This window comes from Marmota monax, unplaced genomic scaffold (assembly GCF_021218885.2).
Source record: "Marmota monax isolate L192 unplaced genomic scaffold, Marmota_monax_Labrador192_F-V1.1 WCK01_AAM20220418_F8-fsc00132, whole genome shotgun sequence".
Taxonomy (NCBI): domain Eukaryota; kingdom Metazoa; phylum Chordata; class Mammalia; order Rodentia; family Sciuridae; genus Marmota; species Marmota monax.
Genome location: NW_026695199.1, coordinates 6,156,207 through 6,175,576, shown reverse-complemented (window position 1 = coordinate 6,175,576; position 19,370 = coordinate 6,156,207). Strand labels below are relative to the sequence as shown.

At 33.4% G+C, this 19,370-nt stretch overlaps 1 long non-coding RNA gene across 1 annotated transcript; it reads left to right on the top strand.

The window, feature by feature from the left end:
- Positions 1 to 1,236: 1,236 nt before the first annotated feature.
- LOC131423600 (uncharacterized) lies at positions 1,237 to 2,912 on the top strand. The gene is made up of 3 exons (XR_009225334.1): positions 1,237 to 1,304; positions 1,615 to 1,697; positions 2,525 to 2,912. It is a non-coding gene; the product is annotated as an uncharacterized LOC131423600 (long non-coding RNA).
- Positions 2,913 to 19,370: the final 16,458 nt, after the last annotated feature.

Below are 19,370 nucleotides of genomic sequence, written 5' to 3'. Positions count from 1 at the left end.
TCTCACTAAATGATTCATACCATGACTAAATTATTCACACCATGACTTAGGCCAACATTATCAGAATTTTTCTAGATTTTTATTTTCTTCAAATCCTAAGGCCAATACTTCATCAAATACTTTGGGATATATTTTTTAAGACTGTATCCTGCATCTGACCACTTTTTCCTGTCTCCACTAATCCCATCCCTGTCCAAGCCACTGTCTCTCTCATCAGGGTTCTTGAAATACCTTTCACTCTTGCTCTTGTAACAGTTTGTTGTCCATAGAGTAGCAAGAGTTATGAAGTTTTGAAAAATGTTAATAATGTTTTCCTCTAATTTAAAGATGCAACTACTCCTCAAAACATTTAGAATAAATTTTAAAATCCAAAGCCTTTTATGATGAGTTCCTTCCGCTCTCCTCTTTTCTCACTGAATGTGGGCCACATCAACATTCTTAGGATCCTCCTCCCCAGAAATCTCTTGCTACTTTAGATCTTTACATGTGTGACTGCTTCTCCTTGAATATTCCCTCTCTAGAGCATTTAATATCTTGCTTGTAAACATTTTTCAGGTCTTCCTCCTGTATCACTTAAGCAGAGAATTTCTCTCTAATTGTGTCATATGAAACATTCAATCATCACTATTCATTGTCTTACTATACCTTCCTTATCATTAGTCAAAGGACTCCTTACTTAAATTTAATTTATGTACATCTTATTTTTTATAGAATGTCATACTAAAATGTAAACTCCACGAGGAAGTGACCCAATTGCCTTCATTATTATTACTGTCTATTCAACTACTAGTACAACCCCTGTTCATGATATGCTCTCAGAAAGATATCTGTGGAATGAAAGAGAGCATAAAGCACACATAAACAAATTTGGGCTTTAAGTATCTTTAAGAGGTTTTAATTCATATGTGTTTGGTTTGATGGAAATATGGGAAATTAGAAGAAAAATGTTGTTCTATACTTCAGTCAAAAATGGAGGGATAGAATTTTCATAATATAATGAGGTCATTTGATAAATAGTTATAATACTTTTGCTTAAAACCTCAACTAATAGAAGCAATAGAAACTTGGAAAAAAATCAGTATTTGAAAGCATTATACTCTCCTTAGCTTGAAAAAAAAATATATTTTTTTCATATTGAAGTCCAATAATACATATATCATTGAGATATTTAGATTTGCTATGAAAGTATTTCTCCTCTGTAATTTAACAGCTCATTTAAAGCCATCCTCTGGTGTCCATAGGTGATTGATTCCAGGACCCATGAATATCACAATCTGTGGATACTCAAGTCCCTTATATAAATGGTATAGTATTTGTATGTGCACATCCTTCTGTTAAATCATCTCTTATAATACCTATATCAATGTAAAGCGGTATAGTTTTTAAATTTTATTATTTAGAAAATAGCAATGAAGAAAATATGTACATGTTTGGTATAGATGTGATATTTTTATTGAATATTTTCAATGCAAATTTGGTTTAATCCATGGAGGCAGAACCCATGGGATGTGGAGGGCCAAATATAATTATTAGACAGTACTCAGGAATTTTCACGGGGCACGTGTGGGGAGGGCTAAGATTATTTAGATTTAACATTTATTTGTGTTATTTTAGGCTTTGTAATTGTTTGATGGCTGGCAATGAAGAGGACATCTTTTTGCCTATTCTTTCTTCATTACCCTAAACTGCAAGCCCAGGTACTTCATTGTATTTTCCCCTAATTATTTCTTTCTCTTAATGTTATGAGGATTTTGGGAGCATCAATTTTCATTTGAATGACACAACAAGGGACAAAGTTGTAGCTCTCATGAAAACAGTAGAAGTGTCATATTATTTCGCAACTCTTTATTTTCACTTTGTTTTACCTGTTTGTGAAGGTTGCTTTTTAATTTTTTTTCAGATTGTTTCCCCCAAATGCTCAAAGCTTTGGGAACATCTCATCCTTATCCAAAAATAAAAATGATTTTATTCCAAATGCTCTGAGAAGTAGTGTTGAAACTTGCATTTGGGGTAGTAGGAGAAGTAGTTATGGTGTTATTGGCACCTGTTGCTATAGTTGTTTGTAGTTTGGGTCCAAGAGTAGGAAAGGAAGACAAGTTGGGGATTTTTCAGGGGGTAATGGAGGTCCAGGTAGATAGGTTCTTGATTGGAAAGATGGATCGATAACCTGGACCAGGTACTAGAATTCTCCCTGAGCCATAAGGAGGAGGGTAATGGAAGGGTGGAATTCTCCCAGAACCATAAAGAGGAAGGGCTTGTTGAACAGGTCCTAGTCCAAAAGGAGAAAGTTGTGGAGAAAAGAGGAGGCAGTGATCTAGGTGGACATGGTCTCCTGGGTCCTCTATGACCCTCACCAGGCTGTGGGTAAAGGAAATAAACAATTTTAAATTTGATATTTCAAAGTCAAGCATTAGGGCATAGACTTTCTGAGGCAGGTGTGGAATTCTTAGATGGCCCTCAAGGTTTCTTCTCCCCACTAGCATCTACTGACCTGATCTTTTCATTTGTGCCCTTTTAAAACAAGTTCTTCAATATCAGACACAGAAGAAGCCAGTAATTCAATGCTGCAGCAAATGGTCAATTGGTTCCAATTCAATTTGCCCAGTAGTGGAAAGGACCACATGGAAGTGAATACGAGATGAGCCGTAGAAGCTGAGAGTGGTTTCTGGCTCATGGCCACCAAGAAGGTAGAGCTTATATCCTACAACTAAGTTCCTGAATTGTGCCAACAGCCATGCAAGCTTAATGGAGCACCCTAAGATACAGAATGGAACAAACCTTGTCAACACCTTTTCAGCCTTTTGAGATCCCTGAGCAGAGAACCCAACTAAGCTAAGCTCAGAGTGAGAACCAAAGAAACTATGAGATAATAAATGGGTTTTTAAAAGATACTAATTTTTGGTAATTTGTTATGTGGCAAGAGAAAACTATTTACATGTTTTTAAGTCATGATGTCTGACAGTATCAAAAACTGTAAAAGTTTTTCTTTCCTTTCCGAATACCTGGGCTTTTAACGAAAGCTGGATAATATTTATGGAAAGAAAACATCATGGGAAAAATCCTGTGTTTGTCTTAGAGGCTATCAACAAAGTCAACTACAAATGGAACTAAATGCCCTTACAGAATGGGGCAATGTGTTTACATGTTTCATTCAAGAGCTCAGGGTTGTTCCAGTCTTTAAATACACACATACAAAAATTGTAAAATACATTATTGAGCATCTACTTTGGGCAATATGTTAATGTAGGAGCTGTGAGTACAAATGTGTGTTATGTAAGTTAAAGACCAAGTTGTTACAAACAAGATAATACAAACACAGTCCAAATGGAGAAGAATGTGTCTCTGGAATTTATTTATTTATTTATTTATTATTTTTATCTATTTTTTATTGGTTGTTCAAAACATTACAAAGCTCTTGACATATCATATTTCATACATTTGATTCAAGTGGGTTATGAACTCCCATTTTTACCCCGTATACAGATTGCAGAATCACATCGGTTACACATCCACGTTTTTACATATTGCCATACTAGTGACTGTTGTATTCTGCTACCTTTCCTATCCTCTACCATCCCAGCTCCCCACCCCTCCCCTCCCATCTTCTCTCTCTACCCCATCTACTGTAATTCATTTCTCTCCCTTGTTTTTTTTCCCTTTCCCCTCACATCCTCTTATATGTAATTTTGTATAACAATGAGGGTCTCCTTCCATTTCCATGCAATTTCCCTTCTCTCTCCCTTTCCCTCCCACCTCTCCTCCCTGTTTAATGTTAATCTTTTTCTCATGCTCTTCCTCCCTGCTCTGTTCTTAGTTGCTCTCCTTATATCAAAGAAGATATTTGGCATTTGTTTTTTAGGGATTGGCTACCTTCACTTAGCATAATCTGCTCTAATGCCATCCATTTCCCTGCAAATGCCATGATTTTGACATTTTTTAGTGCTGCGTAATACTCCATTGTGTATAAATGCCACATTTTTTTATCCATTCATCTATTGAAGGGCATCTAGGTTGGTTCCACAGTCTAGCTATTGTGAAGTGTCTCTGGAATTTAAATACCAGGATTTTAGTTCTGCCTTTGCCACATAGAGGTGGTGTGCATATATTTTTGAGGCTCTCTTTCCTTACCTGGAAAATGAAGTTCATAAAAATCCCTACCTCCTGGAGTCATTAACAGATTTGTTGTGAAAAATTATTTGTAATGCTTATGGCAGTGCTCAATAAATATTGTATGCTACTATTTGTTGTTAACACTTAGTACAGTGCTTTTTATAGAGTGTAATTTTTAGAAATAAAAATAGCAGAAAAGTAGTATAAGAAACACATTAAGAATTTACAATGATTACTTTTAGTGTCTCACTGAGAGGGCAGCATTGGAAACAAGGCTTAAAAAATATAAAACAAGGAGGGGGCATGCCAAATAGAGGGAAAGTATGAAATAATAACAGGATAAGAAAGAATAAGTCCTACATTACTGTTCTAATAAGTCTAGGTTCCTTGGAGCAGATTATTCGTACAGGACACCCAACTACATTCACTCACTGTTTCTTCAATTTCTTCATTTATTTGTTCATCTGATACATAACCCTTGCTAATCCCAAGCTTTAGAATTAATCAAAACCATGCGTTTATTCAGGTCCTATTTCCAAATTATTGAACAGTGTAGAAGATATCATAAGCACTGCACGATTACAAATTTACGATCCTTCATCACTGCTCTGTAATCCTTTTGGGTGTCTTTGATTAGTTCAATCCCCTTTCCCAGAGGTCTGTAATTTTCTAAGTTGATGCCAATTTTATCAAAGTTCTTTATCTAATTTTGACACATTCCATACCCACCAAATGGCTTTCCTCCTATTTCACCAAGACATTGCAAGCAATTAGAAATGAACTGCCTCTCTTAAATAGCCATGCACAACTGTCACTTATGTTCAATCACATTTTATCCCCCTGAATCTTACCTTTCCCCTGAATTCTAATTTAGCTTTTTCATCATCTCAGTTGCTTATACCCTAAATTGTTTTTACTTGTATTATTGTAAAGACCTTTTGATTTATCTCCTGATCCTGTTTTTGCTTCTCTCTTACCTAAACGACACAGAGATTTGTAAAAAAAGAACTGCCAATTTTCCTACTTTTATTTTTATTATTTTAATTTAATTAATTAATTAATTAATTTTAGTTTTATTTTTTTTATTTTTTTAAATATATGACAGCAGAATGCATTACAATTCTTATTACATATATAGAGTACAATTTTTCATATCTTTGTATATAGAGTATGTTCACGCCAATTCATGCCTTATACATGTACTTTTTTTTTTGCATTACAGTACTTACTATACATATATACCACAATTTTTCATATCTTTGTTTATACATAAAGTACGTTGACGTCCAATTCAAGTCTTCATACATGTACTTTGGATAATGATGTCCATCACATTCCACTGCCCTTGCTAGTCCCCTGCCCCCTCCCTTTCCCTCCCATCCCTCTTCCCTATCTAGAAAATTCATCTAGTCCTCCCATGCGCCCCCTCCCTACCCCACTATGAGTCAGCCTCCGCATATCAGAGAAAACATTCGGCATTTGTTTTTTCGGAATTGGCTAACTTCACTTAGCATTATCTTCTCCAATGTCATCCATTTACCTGCAAATGCCATGATTTTATTCTCTTCTATTGCTGAGTAAAATTCCATTGTGTATATATGCCACATTTTAAAAAAATCCATTCATCTACTGAAGGGCATCTAGGTTGGTTCCAGAGTTTAGCTATTGTGAATTGTGCTGCTATAAACATTGATGTGGCTGTGTCTCTGTAGTGTGCTATTTTTAAGTCCTTTGGGTATAGTCCAAGGAGAGCGATAACTAGGTCAAATGGTGGTTCCATTCCCAGATTTCCAAGGAATTTCCATACTGCTTTCCATATTGGCTGCACCAATTTTCAGTCCCACCAGCAATGTATGAGTGTACCTTTTTCCCCACATCCTTGCCAACACTTATTGTTGTTTGTCTTCATAATAGCTGCCATTCTGACTGGAGTGAAATGATATCTTAGAGTAGTTTTGATTTGCGTTTCTCTGATTGCTAGAGATGATGAGCATTTTTTCATGTATTTGTTGATTGATTGTATATCTTCTTCTGAGAAGTGTCTATTCAGGTCCTTGGCCCATTTGTTGACTAGTTATTTGGGTTTTTTTGGTGCTTAGCTTTTTGAGTTCTTTATACACCCTAGAGATTATCATATCTTTGTGTATATGTGTATATATATATATATATATATATCTGATGTGTGAGGGGTAAAAATTTGCTCCCAGGATGTGGGCTCTCTGTTCACCTCATAGATTGTTTCTTTTGCTGAGAAGAAACTTTTTAGTTTGATTCCATCATTTGTTGATTCTTGGTTTTAATTCTTATGCTGTAGGAGTATTATTAAGGAAGTTGGGGCCTAATCCCACATGATGGAGATTAGGGCCTAATTTTTCTTCTATTGGACGAAAAGTCTCTGGTTTAATTTGTAGGTCCTTGATCCACTTTGAGTTAAGTTTTGTGCATTGTGAGAGATAGGGGTTTAATTTCATTTTGTTGCATGTGGATTTCCAGTTTCCCCAGCATCATTTGTTGAAGATGCTATCTTTTTTCCAGTGCATGTTTTTGGCAGCTTTGTGTAATATAAGATAATTGTAATTTTGTGGGTTAGTCTCTGTGTCCTCTATTCTGTACCATTGGTCTACAAGTCTGTTTTGGGGCCAATACCATGCTGTTTTTTGTTGATTTTCCTACTTTTAAAAAGTTCACTTTCAACCATCCTAATCCTATTTTAATCACTCTCTTCTCAATTCTTTCCTTCACAGGAAGGCACTATGAAAGGGTAGTCTAAATTTACCAACTTGGCTTATCACATTCCACTCTCCCTTCAACCTGGCTCCTGCCATCAACATGCAATATAACTGTTTTCTTGATATTCCCAATGAGATAGACAAAATGCTGAGATTCTTCTCTGTCACTAGGACTCATATTTTTCTTCTCCATCTAGTGACAGTTCATTGGCTTATGGAAGGCATTTGACCCAAGGGCCACCATTCCAAAGGTTAGTTATGGTGTATGAAATTTCAGGACTTTATTTTTAAATACTAAGAAAAAATTCTTAGTATGGGAAATATTTCACATAATTTTCATTGTCGAGAATTAACTGAAAGTAACTTTGCCTCCTATAGACATCTCAGTATTCATCTGAATATTATTCAATGAAAAATCTTCACAGAAAATATTTATTATTTTCCTAATGTTTTAATCCAATCACAGTGATTAATTCTTTTTTTCAGAACTGAACAAAGTAATGAATTAAAAATGATGAAAATACTTTGTTAGGAAGAAAAACTATGTTCTTGAAAGGCTCTAATTGGAGCTATCTTCTACATTTGTTGGCTTAGGAACAACAGAGCTAAAACATGGATACTTTGAAATTAAACATACATTGTAATGTGGTAATAGTAGTCAGACTTTGTCAGACTTGACTTCAGGATTAAATGAGATAATGTATGTAATGCATTTGGAAAACAAACTATAACAGAAAACACTCAAGAGATGACAGACTGAGTATTATTACTTACCTTGCCCATATGTAAAGAACATTGTATCCTAATTACAATCAGTAATTATTAATCATCATGAATCTCAGGTAACTAGTCTTATTTCTTTTTGTACTGTTTATGTCCAACTGCTTATATTTTTGGAAAGCTCTTTTTTCCAACTTTATTTTGTAAAAAAGTTGTTTAGATAATCCCAAACTGCTACTTTAAAATAGAAATTATTTTCCTCTTGTATTCTGAGGACATGAAATTATTGAAAATCATCTTTAAGACCAGGTCAGTAATATGTTTTATACAGAAAATCATGTCATATCTATAATGCACTCAGTAAAATGGCCAAAGTTAGATTACCCCAGTCATATTTGAATGGCTTGCTTTTTAAGTTTCCAAAAGCACTTTTAAAGAGGTATTATTTCATATTTTGTAGTGATATAATTTTATGTAGTCTTCTTTGTGAAAGTAGTAGTCTTCTGAAGAAAAAAGTTATCTTTTTCCATTTGATATAATAGATTTTATAGTTTTTTTTCATAGAAATTACTCTGGAATTAAGTGCTTCTTCTTAACACTGGCATTAATCTATCTGTACTTTGAATAGAATTCCACTCTTTAAAAATGCTCATTTTTTAAATCTCTTGCAATTTTGTGTGATATTTAGTGTTTCAAAGGGTGCTTTCTTAGCCTTTTATAAATGGTAGGTTTAATATAGATGTTAGTAGATTCTCAAGATTCAGCAGGAAGAGACTGTCTTTGATCCTTGGACAAATGCACTTCCCTAGTCCTTTTCTTGGATACTCTTATTTGGTCTTGGTTGTGGTCAGAAATACTACATTTGTAATAGATAAGGTAAATGAAAACGTAGCTAATTCATGAACCACCTATTCTGTTTTAGCTATTACATTTTATAGAGCTCTATCTACTTGTAAAATTGCTAGAGCATGGGGACCTACACTTACTTATGCATATCTGTATAATGAAGTCTGATGTTATAGATCTAAGCAGTCCTATATGATATCCATCAGCCATGTGTGGCTATTAAATTAAGTTAGATTTAAAATTTAAAACACTAGAACTGTCTTTTTATATCAATGATTGATAGCTAATATACAAGGAAAGATGTATAATTAATGTAAAAAGAAATCTTAAGTCTAGTTACTAAGAAAAGTATGAAGATATGGGATAATGATTAACAATACTTACCTAGAGACATTCTGTAAGAGCTCAAAGGCCCAAGATCAAAAACAATAGTTTCATTCTTATGGTGGCCCCTAAAAATAGGCAAAATGGCTGATTAGCTTTACCTTTTTTTAAATTAAAAACTACTATTTGAAACATGTCTTAACACATGATATATAATGTAATGCAGGCCTCTTACAATAGCAGATTTTTAAAAAATTGCCTAATATTATTTTGGATTCAGTATTAATGTGGAACAATATTGGTAGGATTTTAAAATTTGACCATAAAACATTGGAGTAGTTTTTAATTTTGACTTGTAAACTGACACTGGAGATAATGTCAGAGTTGTTCATAAAGTGTTCTGAACAATAGAAGCTTTTAGAGGTAAAGTCTTTGGCTTTAGAAGTAACAATTTTGATATGGACACTTGTTTACATTTTTTAAAAATAGCAGTTTCATTACTTTATAGATTTCTGTACACTTGTGTTTGAGATATTAAGCTTTAAAATGGATTATATATAATAAACCTAATTTCTTAGCACACCTCGAAAATATGAAACGTCAACACTATGTTAGGTTTAGCCAAAGAGTAATGAGAGTCACATAATATGTATCATAGTTTTAACAATATTCTACTAAATTATTTTATTCTACAATGAGTGGTCTGAAATCAGCTGAGAAAATAGAGTTGTCCAGTTATTTTTACTTTCAATTGACTAAAAATTTGTATTTCAAGTACCTGATAGCCTGAGTTCTGGGAAAGCAACCCTGTGCATCATTGTGCAGATTTGTCAACTCTGACAATCAACTTTGCCCATAAATCAAGTGTGTTGGCTGGACAATGCAAATCTTAAAAGGATCTTAGGGACAAAATATCACTGTATATTTAATTATATGTAAAGATGGCTATTTCTTTAAGCATTGATTCCTAAGAAATATTTTTATAATAAATAAAATATAAGTTTAAAAAGCAAAAGTGAAAATAATCATAAATACATGCTTTAAAACAATTCTCTCTTTTAGAGTGTATCTAGTAACATCCTATCATTATGAAGTTTAAAGAACTTTAAGATATAGTGGAGAAAAAGTGGATTGTGTATTTGAATGGAAAACTGTTTTCAAGGTCCCATATGAATGCTTAATCTAACATATAGAATTTTTGAAAATTTAATATACTTTAGGACTTAAAATGTCACATAAGGCACTTATTCTTTTGGTGCTGAAAATGAATATTCTGTAAAAAAAATTCCATTAAAATACCATATTTAAAAGTCTGAGAAAAATTTCATGAAGGGAAAATTCTTTAATTTCTATTTCCAAGTACCTACCATTGTGAGAAGATCCTTCTTAGTGTTGTTTAAACTTCTGCCCCAAATGACCCTTGCCAGTTTTGTTTTGAAAGATAGCAAATGAAAATTAGAAAGGTCAAGAAATTCCAATTCTTAAATATGTTGCAATAGATTTCCATTGGCAATGAAAGAAAGACCAGTTGGAAAATAAAATAACTTCTGAGTTGATGCTTTTCAAAGATGGGAAAATCATCATTGCCAATTTGGCAGTCTTTTTCTGCAGGTTTTTATTTTCTTATTTTCAATTTCTGAGGAGCATCAGCCATTCAATATTTAGGGTTTCCTGAGGAAATATAGACAGTGATTGATGCTGCTTTGTCTCAGGAAAATAAACTGGAACCTGTTGTATGCCTTTTTCTCTTTATTTCAAAGAAAAAGCCACAAGCTGTTCTATCAGTTTTAATAGGTCATCTTTTATTGTGTGTTATTCCTTAATTTATCTCAAAAACTATGTGGGGAGTAAAATTATTTTTAAATTGAATTCTAACATGATCTAGAGAGAATATGGGGAAAAATGAGAGTTCAAATTATAAATGACTATAAAATAGACATTGCTAAAAATATAGACCCTTCCTCTTCCCCCAGAGTGCCACAGCCAGTAAAATACAGTGTACCTAAAATATGTTGCTTGATTGCTTGGATCACTGTGCTGAATCTTCTGGGTTTATTTTTTTCTATTTTTTTCAGTGAAATAATCAAATTTATTATCATTTTGTATCTGATCCTATGCATTATTTCTCACATTTTTTTATAATATTGGCTTCATTGAGCAAATTTGTTTAAAGGATGAGTAAAATGGGTACTTGGGTTAACATTTTAATCTGTTTTGGAAATAGTGAAAAAAAAATCTTGTGGTGAGAGACCATTCAGTTTGTTTCTCATGCTTAACTATATTTTATTTCTTAATATCGTAAGCTATTTAGGTTATTGAAAAGACCCTTATATAGACATTTTTAAAGGAAGTTCCAATTGTCAATGAAGAGATGCGATCAACTGTGTTTTTAAAAGTTATGTGGTCTTTACCATTATTAACATGAGAAATTTGAATAAAAACATGATGACATGAATTTTTCATTATGGTGAAATTATACAGAAAAATTTTTACTTAGAAATCTACTGAAAAGTCCCAGCCTTATATTTTTGATAAATATAGGCATTGAGAAAAATATTTTCTATGCTAGATGATTCTAAAATTTCAGTTTATATAAGTTGTATAATAATAATAGCTAATATTTATTTAACCTTTACTGTATTCCACATGGCAGGAAGCACACATCTGTTAAGAAACAGAAACAGTCATTCAAGTTAATCTTTAATTAACTCATGGTTTTAAATATTCCTGGCTGACACTTAAAAGAGGCAGGAGAATCATAAGTTGGAAGCCAGCCTCAGAAACTTAACAAGACCCTGTCTCAAAATAAAATTTAACAAGGGGTGAGAGTGTAATTCAGTGCTAGAGCACCCCTGGGTTCCATACTTGGTGGGACAAAAGCAACAACAAAAATAATTTTCTATATCTATAACAGTGAAACATTTCACCAATTAAGAATTAAAAGCAGAGAAGGGCACAGTGGCACAGGCCTGTAATCCCAGCAGCTTGGAAGGCTGAAGCAGGAGTTCAAAGCCAGCCTCAGCAATTTAGGGAGGCCCTAAGGAACTCAGACCCTATCTGTAAATAAAATATAAAAATTGGCTGGGGATTTGGCTCAGTAGTTGAGTGCCCCTGGGTTCAATCCCCAGTACCAATAACCAATAATACTAATACTAATAATAAATAAATAAAAACAAATGCAGAACATTTTTACCAAAAACAAAACAATACAAAACAACCCCCGCCCCCAAGGCAAAAATCCAAAACATTCCTGGCTGAATGCTTTCTCAAAAAATACTTAAAAGATTTAATATCTTTGGTCACAGGAAATTCAAGGTGACAGAGTCACATGTTGGTAGTACATAGACTTACGTGCAGATAGAAAATATTTTTCTGATATAGTTAAATTCTCAGAATTAAACCCAGCAATACAGTTAACACATTTGAAGTTTGCATCCCTATCATATGACACTTATTTCTGCTGAAATGTAGAATTAATAGTTTTATTTGGACCTATGAAAAGAATATAAATATTCTTATAGATTATTCAGAGGTAGGTGATTTGATTTCTGGGTTATTGACACCTTAAATATTTATTATGCTTTAGAATTTCTGTGGAAATAATCTGGGTGGGATTAGTCAATGATTCCATTGGGCTCAGAGAGAACACTTATTCTATTGGATTAAAGAAGTCTAGAATGATGAGATGTGATTAAAAATAGAAGTTAACGACTGAAGAAAAGCTATAGCTCTGACTATATGTATATATGTGTGTTGTGTGTATTTGTGTTATATAAACACATTTTAATAGTCATACATACATCTTTATATTTCTATATTTGTTTTCAGTATGGATGCTTTCAGAGTCCATTTGACAAAGTTAAAAACTTTTTGGAAGTTAGCTATACATTTTACCAGGTGTTTTCAAATAGCCAAAGCTAAGAGAATGATGAAACCAGATAAAGAATTCACAATGTTCATAAAATGTAATTGTGATAAGTGCTTAAGAGATATAACTTACCTTTTCATTGAGAATCATAAGAAAGTATCCCATTTATTTTCAATCAGGAAGTGTATTATTCTGTAGTAAATGTGAAAGTGGTCCTCAGATTATAACCTAAGTGTCCCCAGCCTATGAATGTAAACAAGTATACAGTTGCCCTGTAATCAAAAACACTGCTAGACTGATAGTTCCAACCATGTAACCAAACAAATTCAGTTCTTTCAAGGTGTGTTTTGGGGAGTATTATTGGATTCATCATACCATTTGAATTGATGAATCATCAATAGATAGAAAGTTGAAGTGATCTTGGGACATAGAAGGATGGTTAAGGAATTGCATTAAATAACTAAATATTTAAATAATTAAATAATTAAATAATTTAAATATTTAAATTAAACAACTAAATAATTAAATATTTAATTGCATTAAATAACATATGGTGAGAATAACTAAGTGATATATCTTGAAATGTGAGAATGATATTATGTCTTGATATATGACTTTTTATGTGGGGTATATCTGTGTGATGATAGAAGGTTCATGTTATTTGAGTAACTGAAGGGGAAGTAAAGCTCATTCAAGATGAATCAATAAAAGTAGAGAGATCTAAGTTTTAATGAACATTTAATGACATTGGGAAAGAATGATGTAGCACTTGAAACAGAAAAAGATGGTAGATAAAAAATTCTTCCAAGAGTAAGTTTGGAGACTGAGAGACTGAGAGCAATACAATGTAGAAAGAGGAGTGACTCAATGAGAGGTTTTATTTAAATCAGAGATGTTTTGTAGAAGAGTAATAGCTTCTGTATTGACTTTGATGCAGTAACAACAGCAAAATCCTTAGTGACTAACAAAGACTTTTGTTCCTCTTCTGTCAGATGTTGGTAGCAGTTAGTAGCATGTTTCTGAAGATCCATTTGTCTTCTTATTCCAGTGCCCACATTGAAGAAACAGTCTCTATTAAGGTTGTACAGCTTTGACGGCTTAAAGGCAAATACAGTAAGGCAAGTGTGTTGATATTCCTAATTTTAGTTTGCCTCCCACTACTTCCGTGGTCAAAGCAAGTCACATTTCAATGGTCAAATGTCGCGACCCCTTGCCCACAAGGAAGACGCAACTCGAGAATCTTCTTTCAACAGTTTTATTCAGGTCCCTGGATATTTCTTCTTCTCCCTCTCGGATGCCCCTCCCAGCCTTAATAAAGCATCCCAAGCCCCAATGCAAAGCTGCCGCGTGGAGCTTTCTCACAGGGTGGTGAAAAATCATGTGCCAACTCTCCCAGATAAGGAGTTGTTTGTCACAGACCACAGCGGAGCCAGCGTCATCTTGTAATGGCGACCATAATCTGCAGAAACGGCAGAAGCGGCTCACCACAGTCAAAGTGAATCACAACTATTCACAATGACATTGTGAGAAAATTATACTCTTGCTTACAGATGGGGAGGCCCTCCAAGCCATAAGGCAAAGATTATGGCATTGAGGCTACATTTAAAATTTTATTTTTATAAAGGAGGTACAAATAAATAATTGGCAGCCCTTGTACCATCTGCTGCAGTTGGGACACAGCAGCCAATAGGACAATAATTATCTCACTCCCTTAGTTTGAGGGTTGAGAAAGAGTCAATAGCTTCTGTTTGAGAGGGTCCTATTTATTTATTTTTCATAAGAAGGATCTTTTTTAAGATACTCTAATTCCTTCTGCTTTCTCTGGGATATAGTTTTATTAATATGCTTTTTAAAAAGTAATTGCTCAATTTTTCATTTTCAGCTAAATTAATTTCTAGTTCTAATAATTTTTTTCTCCTAACTGCATTATTTTTAGAAGCCATCAGTCTTCCTCTTTTGGTCTCTTTAATATGAAACTTCTTGTTGTTACTTATTTATCACCCTTTTTATAATTTGATCAATACTTAGACTCTATTTCTAAATATTTTGCCACACATTTCATTCATTTGCTTCTCATATTTCTTTCTACTTCTTCCTCTTTTAAAAAGAATAACATTCTTTTAAAAAACCTTTTTCTCCTCTAGGGTTTTTATGGAAGGTTTCTTAATTCTTTCACCTCTGAGTACTTCCTTTCTATCTTCTCCTTTTTCTACATGGGTTTTCTTCATGATTTCACCTTTGTCTGACCTTCTCCTCTTCATGCTTTGCTCTCTTTGGTTCTATTCTTCTCCCCCTGCCTTTCTTCTCCTCTTTCTTCCTCTTATTTTTCTTTGTACCCATCATTATACAGAAGAACTATGTTGGACAGAGAATTGTACTCTGAGCTATTGCTAATGATAAAGACAACAGAAATTACATTAAGAAGGAGTTTGTGAAATTCTAGTTGAATGAATTTTTTTTTTTAAAAAACTCAAGGATAAATGGAACACAAAGCTGACTTGACCATCACAATAGATTCTTTTGTGGTGAGGGAGACAGGGTGCAGAATGGCAGGATTGAACCTAGGGGTGCTTAACCACTAAGCCACATCCCCAGGCCTTTTTAATATTTTATTTAGAGACAGAGTCTCTCTGGGTTGCTGAAGCTGACTTTGAACTTGTGATCTTCCACCCCAACCTTCCTAAATTGCTAGGATTATAGGCATGCGTCACCACGCCTGGCTAGATTCTTAATTTGTTTCTCAATTCCAGATATTTTAGAAGTTTTTTGAAGATTAAACTTTATAGAGAGGCAAAGAACATGGGGTACACTAATCAGGTGTAAATTACCACTCTTCACTCGCCTGCTATTTGTGCTTGCATATAACAGTGTTCCTATCTCTAGATTGTCAGTAATAATAGGAATTATAAGGTCAAGCTTAGTATGAAATAAATTGTTATATGTCAGACTCTTCAAAAAGAGCTTGGCACATGTAAGGTATATTTTCTACAATAATCTTCTGTAGTGAAACCTTTATTAATTTTTTATTTATTTATTTATTTTGTAGAATTAAGTCCAAAGTTCTTATTCTTGCCCTTGATATATAACTATAATGTCTCTGTTTTTTAGCTCCATTTTTCTAGGTATGTTCTATATTCATGGAAGACTTTTGTTTCTTGGGCTAGGAGAGACTTGATATTCTAAGAACTACAGCCACAGCAGATCATGTACATGTAAAGGTGCCATGTGCTCTTTCTACTCCAAGTACTTGATGTGTTTTCATTCAGTATGAGTCATCCTACCCTTTTCTATCTATTGAAATCAATTTATTTCTTTTTAAAAATAATTTCCTCAGTAACATTTTACACTAAATGGATAATTTTTAATGATCCTAATAGTTTTCATCTTGGTGTTAATAATTATGCACATTCTTGACTTTTACTGCCTGTTCCTTTATCACTAGATTGTCTTATTAGCTATGAGAGTCACTTTTAATTCTTTAACCAAAATATAGTGATTATCTGTGTCTCCAATAATTGTCCCTAATATTCTTTTTATTAGGGGAATAAACATCTACCTCCTTTGTTTGTTCATGATTATTTGTGCATTTGTGCCTTTGCATATAATATTTACTAGAGATTCTTTTTCATACAATTGATTTCCTTATTTCTGTTTATTTTTGCCATTTGAACCTTTGAGGAATAGCAAATGAGTAACATATTTGTTTTCTAATGTTCTCTGTCCTAGACCTGGTGAAATTTACTAAATAATTTGGATAAATTAATTTACCAACTACATGTGATCTAACACATCCCGATGAAATGATTCATGGAATAGTACAAAGTTTCAGTTAAAAAGCCTTTGTGAAGGGCTGAGGTTGTAGCTCAGTGGGTAGAGTGCTTGCCTTGCACTTGTGAAACACTGGGTTTGATCCTCAGTACCAGATAAAGACAAAATAAAGATATTATGTCCATCCAGAACTAAAAAAATTTTTTTAAAAAGTCTGTGGAAAATAGCTGTTTAGGTGAAAAAGTAGTATTTGAGATATTCGTAAAAGAATATCTGCAGCTCTGGAGGAACTTAATGTTTTTTCTTCCTATGAATTTTGAAAATACATCCTATTACTATGATCTCTTTGGGAGTAGGACTGCATTTGCACCTCTTTTTTGTAGCTTTGGCATGGTAATGACTTTATATATATTAATCCCTCCACATCTACAGGTTCTACAACCATGGATCCATATTTTTGAATGAAAAATGTTCAGAAAAAATTTTGTCTGTACTTAATATGTAAACTTTCTTTTCCTTGTCATTATTCCCTAAACAATGCAACAATGATTTAGATAACACTTACATTGTATTGGGCATTATAAGTAATCTAGAGATGATTTAAAGTATGTGGGAGGATAGGTGCAGGTTTTATACAAATTCTATGTTGTTATATATAGAAAACTTGAGTGTGGATTTTGGTATTTGTGGGAGGTTTTGGAACCAATTCTTCATGAATACTGACGGACAAATGTATGCATATGTATATATAATTTATATAAAGATACTTATATAAATATATATGTATTTGCATATATATTTACTTGATTATGACTAAAAGCCTTTCTGTTCCATATCAAAAGAAAAGTAATTTAACAGCTTTATAATTTTTGGACACATACTTTGTGTGTTATAGGATAACCTGATGGGATGAAGTTGCCAATAATAGTGCTGTCATTCTACAGAGGAGTAAAGAAGAGACCAATATACACATGATCTAATGCATAAATCAAGTTATGTTTGAAAGTTTTTACATGGCAGTGAGATTAAAAGAGAAATGAAATGAATCTGCATTCCTATATTTTTGCTTAACAGTGAAAGAGGGTGATCACAGATTATCAATATTCATTTTTCGGGATCTGTAAAGACAAAACATAAAAACATAAGCCACAATTAAAAATACAGAAGCTCTTCCCTGTCCAATTGCTTTAAAATAGCCAAATTCTGGATAGGACATTTGAAACTGATCACTGGAGTTAAGTGGATGTACATTTGAAAACTGTTCTCTTTCATGTATGACTTTGTAATTTTTAGAAAGTCACATAAATTCTCATAGCCTGTTTCCTCATCTTTAAAATCAAGTCAATGACATCTGCTTCACAGGACTAGTATGCATATTAAATTAGATTCAGTACAAGAAGTATTTAATGCAAGAAGAATATCTTAAATATTGTTAGTGTTCAACAATTGGCATATATCATCATAGTTTTTATGTTATATAGTAGAGATAATTCTTCATATTCATTGTTAATTCATATTTATAATTAAGAGACCCTATATTCAGAAACAGGAGTGATTATGGTATTGTTCTATTTCTTCATTTTCTTTCTGATGGGTTATGTGACATCATGATGTGGGTTTTTGAATCAATGTTTATAGTAAGAGAACTCTTAAAGGTTGTGATTTTGCTTATCATTCTATTCTAAAGAATAACTGTAATATTTTCTAAAATTTTTCCTTTTCTTGAGGCCTTATTAGACTTGATAGTTGCTTATGAAAAATGCACACTTTGTGGAATGTAATAAACTTTGAGTCAAAAACTAGTTTGCTAAGGCTCTAATCAAAAGCAAGCCTTTTAGGAAAATAAAACATACTTTTGTACTGGTAACAGGTCAAAACACATACACACTTGATGAACCTTTGACTGTCTCTCTTTTTGTAGGAATTGGCCAGTCCTAGATTTGTAGATATGACCTAATATTCAGAGAGGCCAACTTTAATCTAGCTTCTAATCCACCTGGAAGATTTATCAACTATTCGTTTTTCCTTCTCTTTGTGTCCAACTGTCCCCTACCCCAAACCCTAGTTATTTAAAAACATCTCAAACTTTCTCATGTAGTTAGAAAATATTTTGAAAAAAATATTTTTTACCTTGGTAAGCTTTTGTCTTCTTGAGATTTGGTATATTTGTGATCTCAGACAGTTGTAGAATTTACTATTGCTTTTGTGGCAGATTGTCAGGAGTAGTATCAGCAGCAGCAGCAGGGGTAGTGTCATCCACAGCAGCCGGAGTAGTGTCAGCAGCAGCAACTGGTGTAGTGTCAGGTATAGCTGCAGTGGTAGCAGCTGCAGCTGCAGAAGTGGCTAGTGGAGTTGTGTTTATATCTTCAGGAGCTGCTGTAGTTGGGAATGGTGGGTGGTGTGGGGGACGGGGATGGTGAGGGCCATTTGGGCGTGGAGGGCGGTGGGGTCTATGGAAACCAAAAAGATCAAAGGGATGAAGGGGAATTCCAGGAATTAGAAAACCTGGTCTAAATTTTGGTGATGCTTCGTGGTTTTGTTGAAGGAATACATGTCTTTGATTCCCAGGACTTCTTTGTATAAGTGGTTTAAAATTCTCCTCAGAACTGGAATGGAACTTCAGAGAGAGAATACAAAAATATTATTTTTATACAAGTAGAATGCATAAACTGAAATTAGACTTTAAATGTGCACATTTAAATCATTTAAATTTATGTGATTATTCTAACTTTATTCCATAAGTAATTAGATAATGTGCCCATCTTATACAGGTTTTCAGTTATGATCTTTGGTGAAATATACAGGAGGTAGACTATATTTCTGTTTTTCTCAAAGTCTAGTAGTATTATTAAAGCTTTTCCCAAAATGTGTTCCATAATAAATGCTCTGATGAAAAGATTTTGGTGATCAAGTAACTCTGGATAGATTTTGAGTAAAGTAAAACACAATTTTTTACAGCAGGACCTAATTACTGGTGTAATATGTCAATAAGTATTTAGCATATC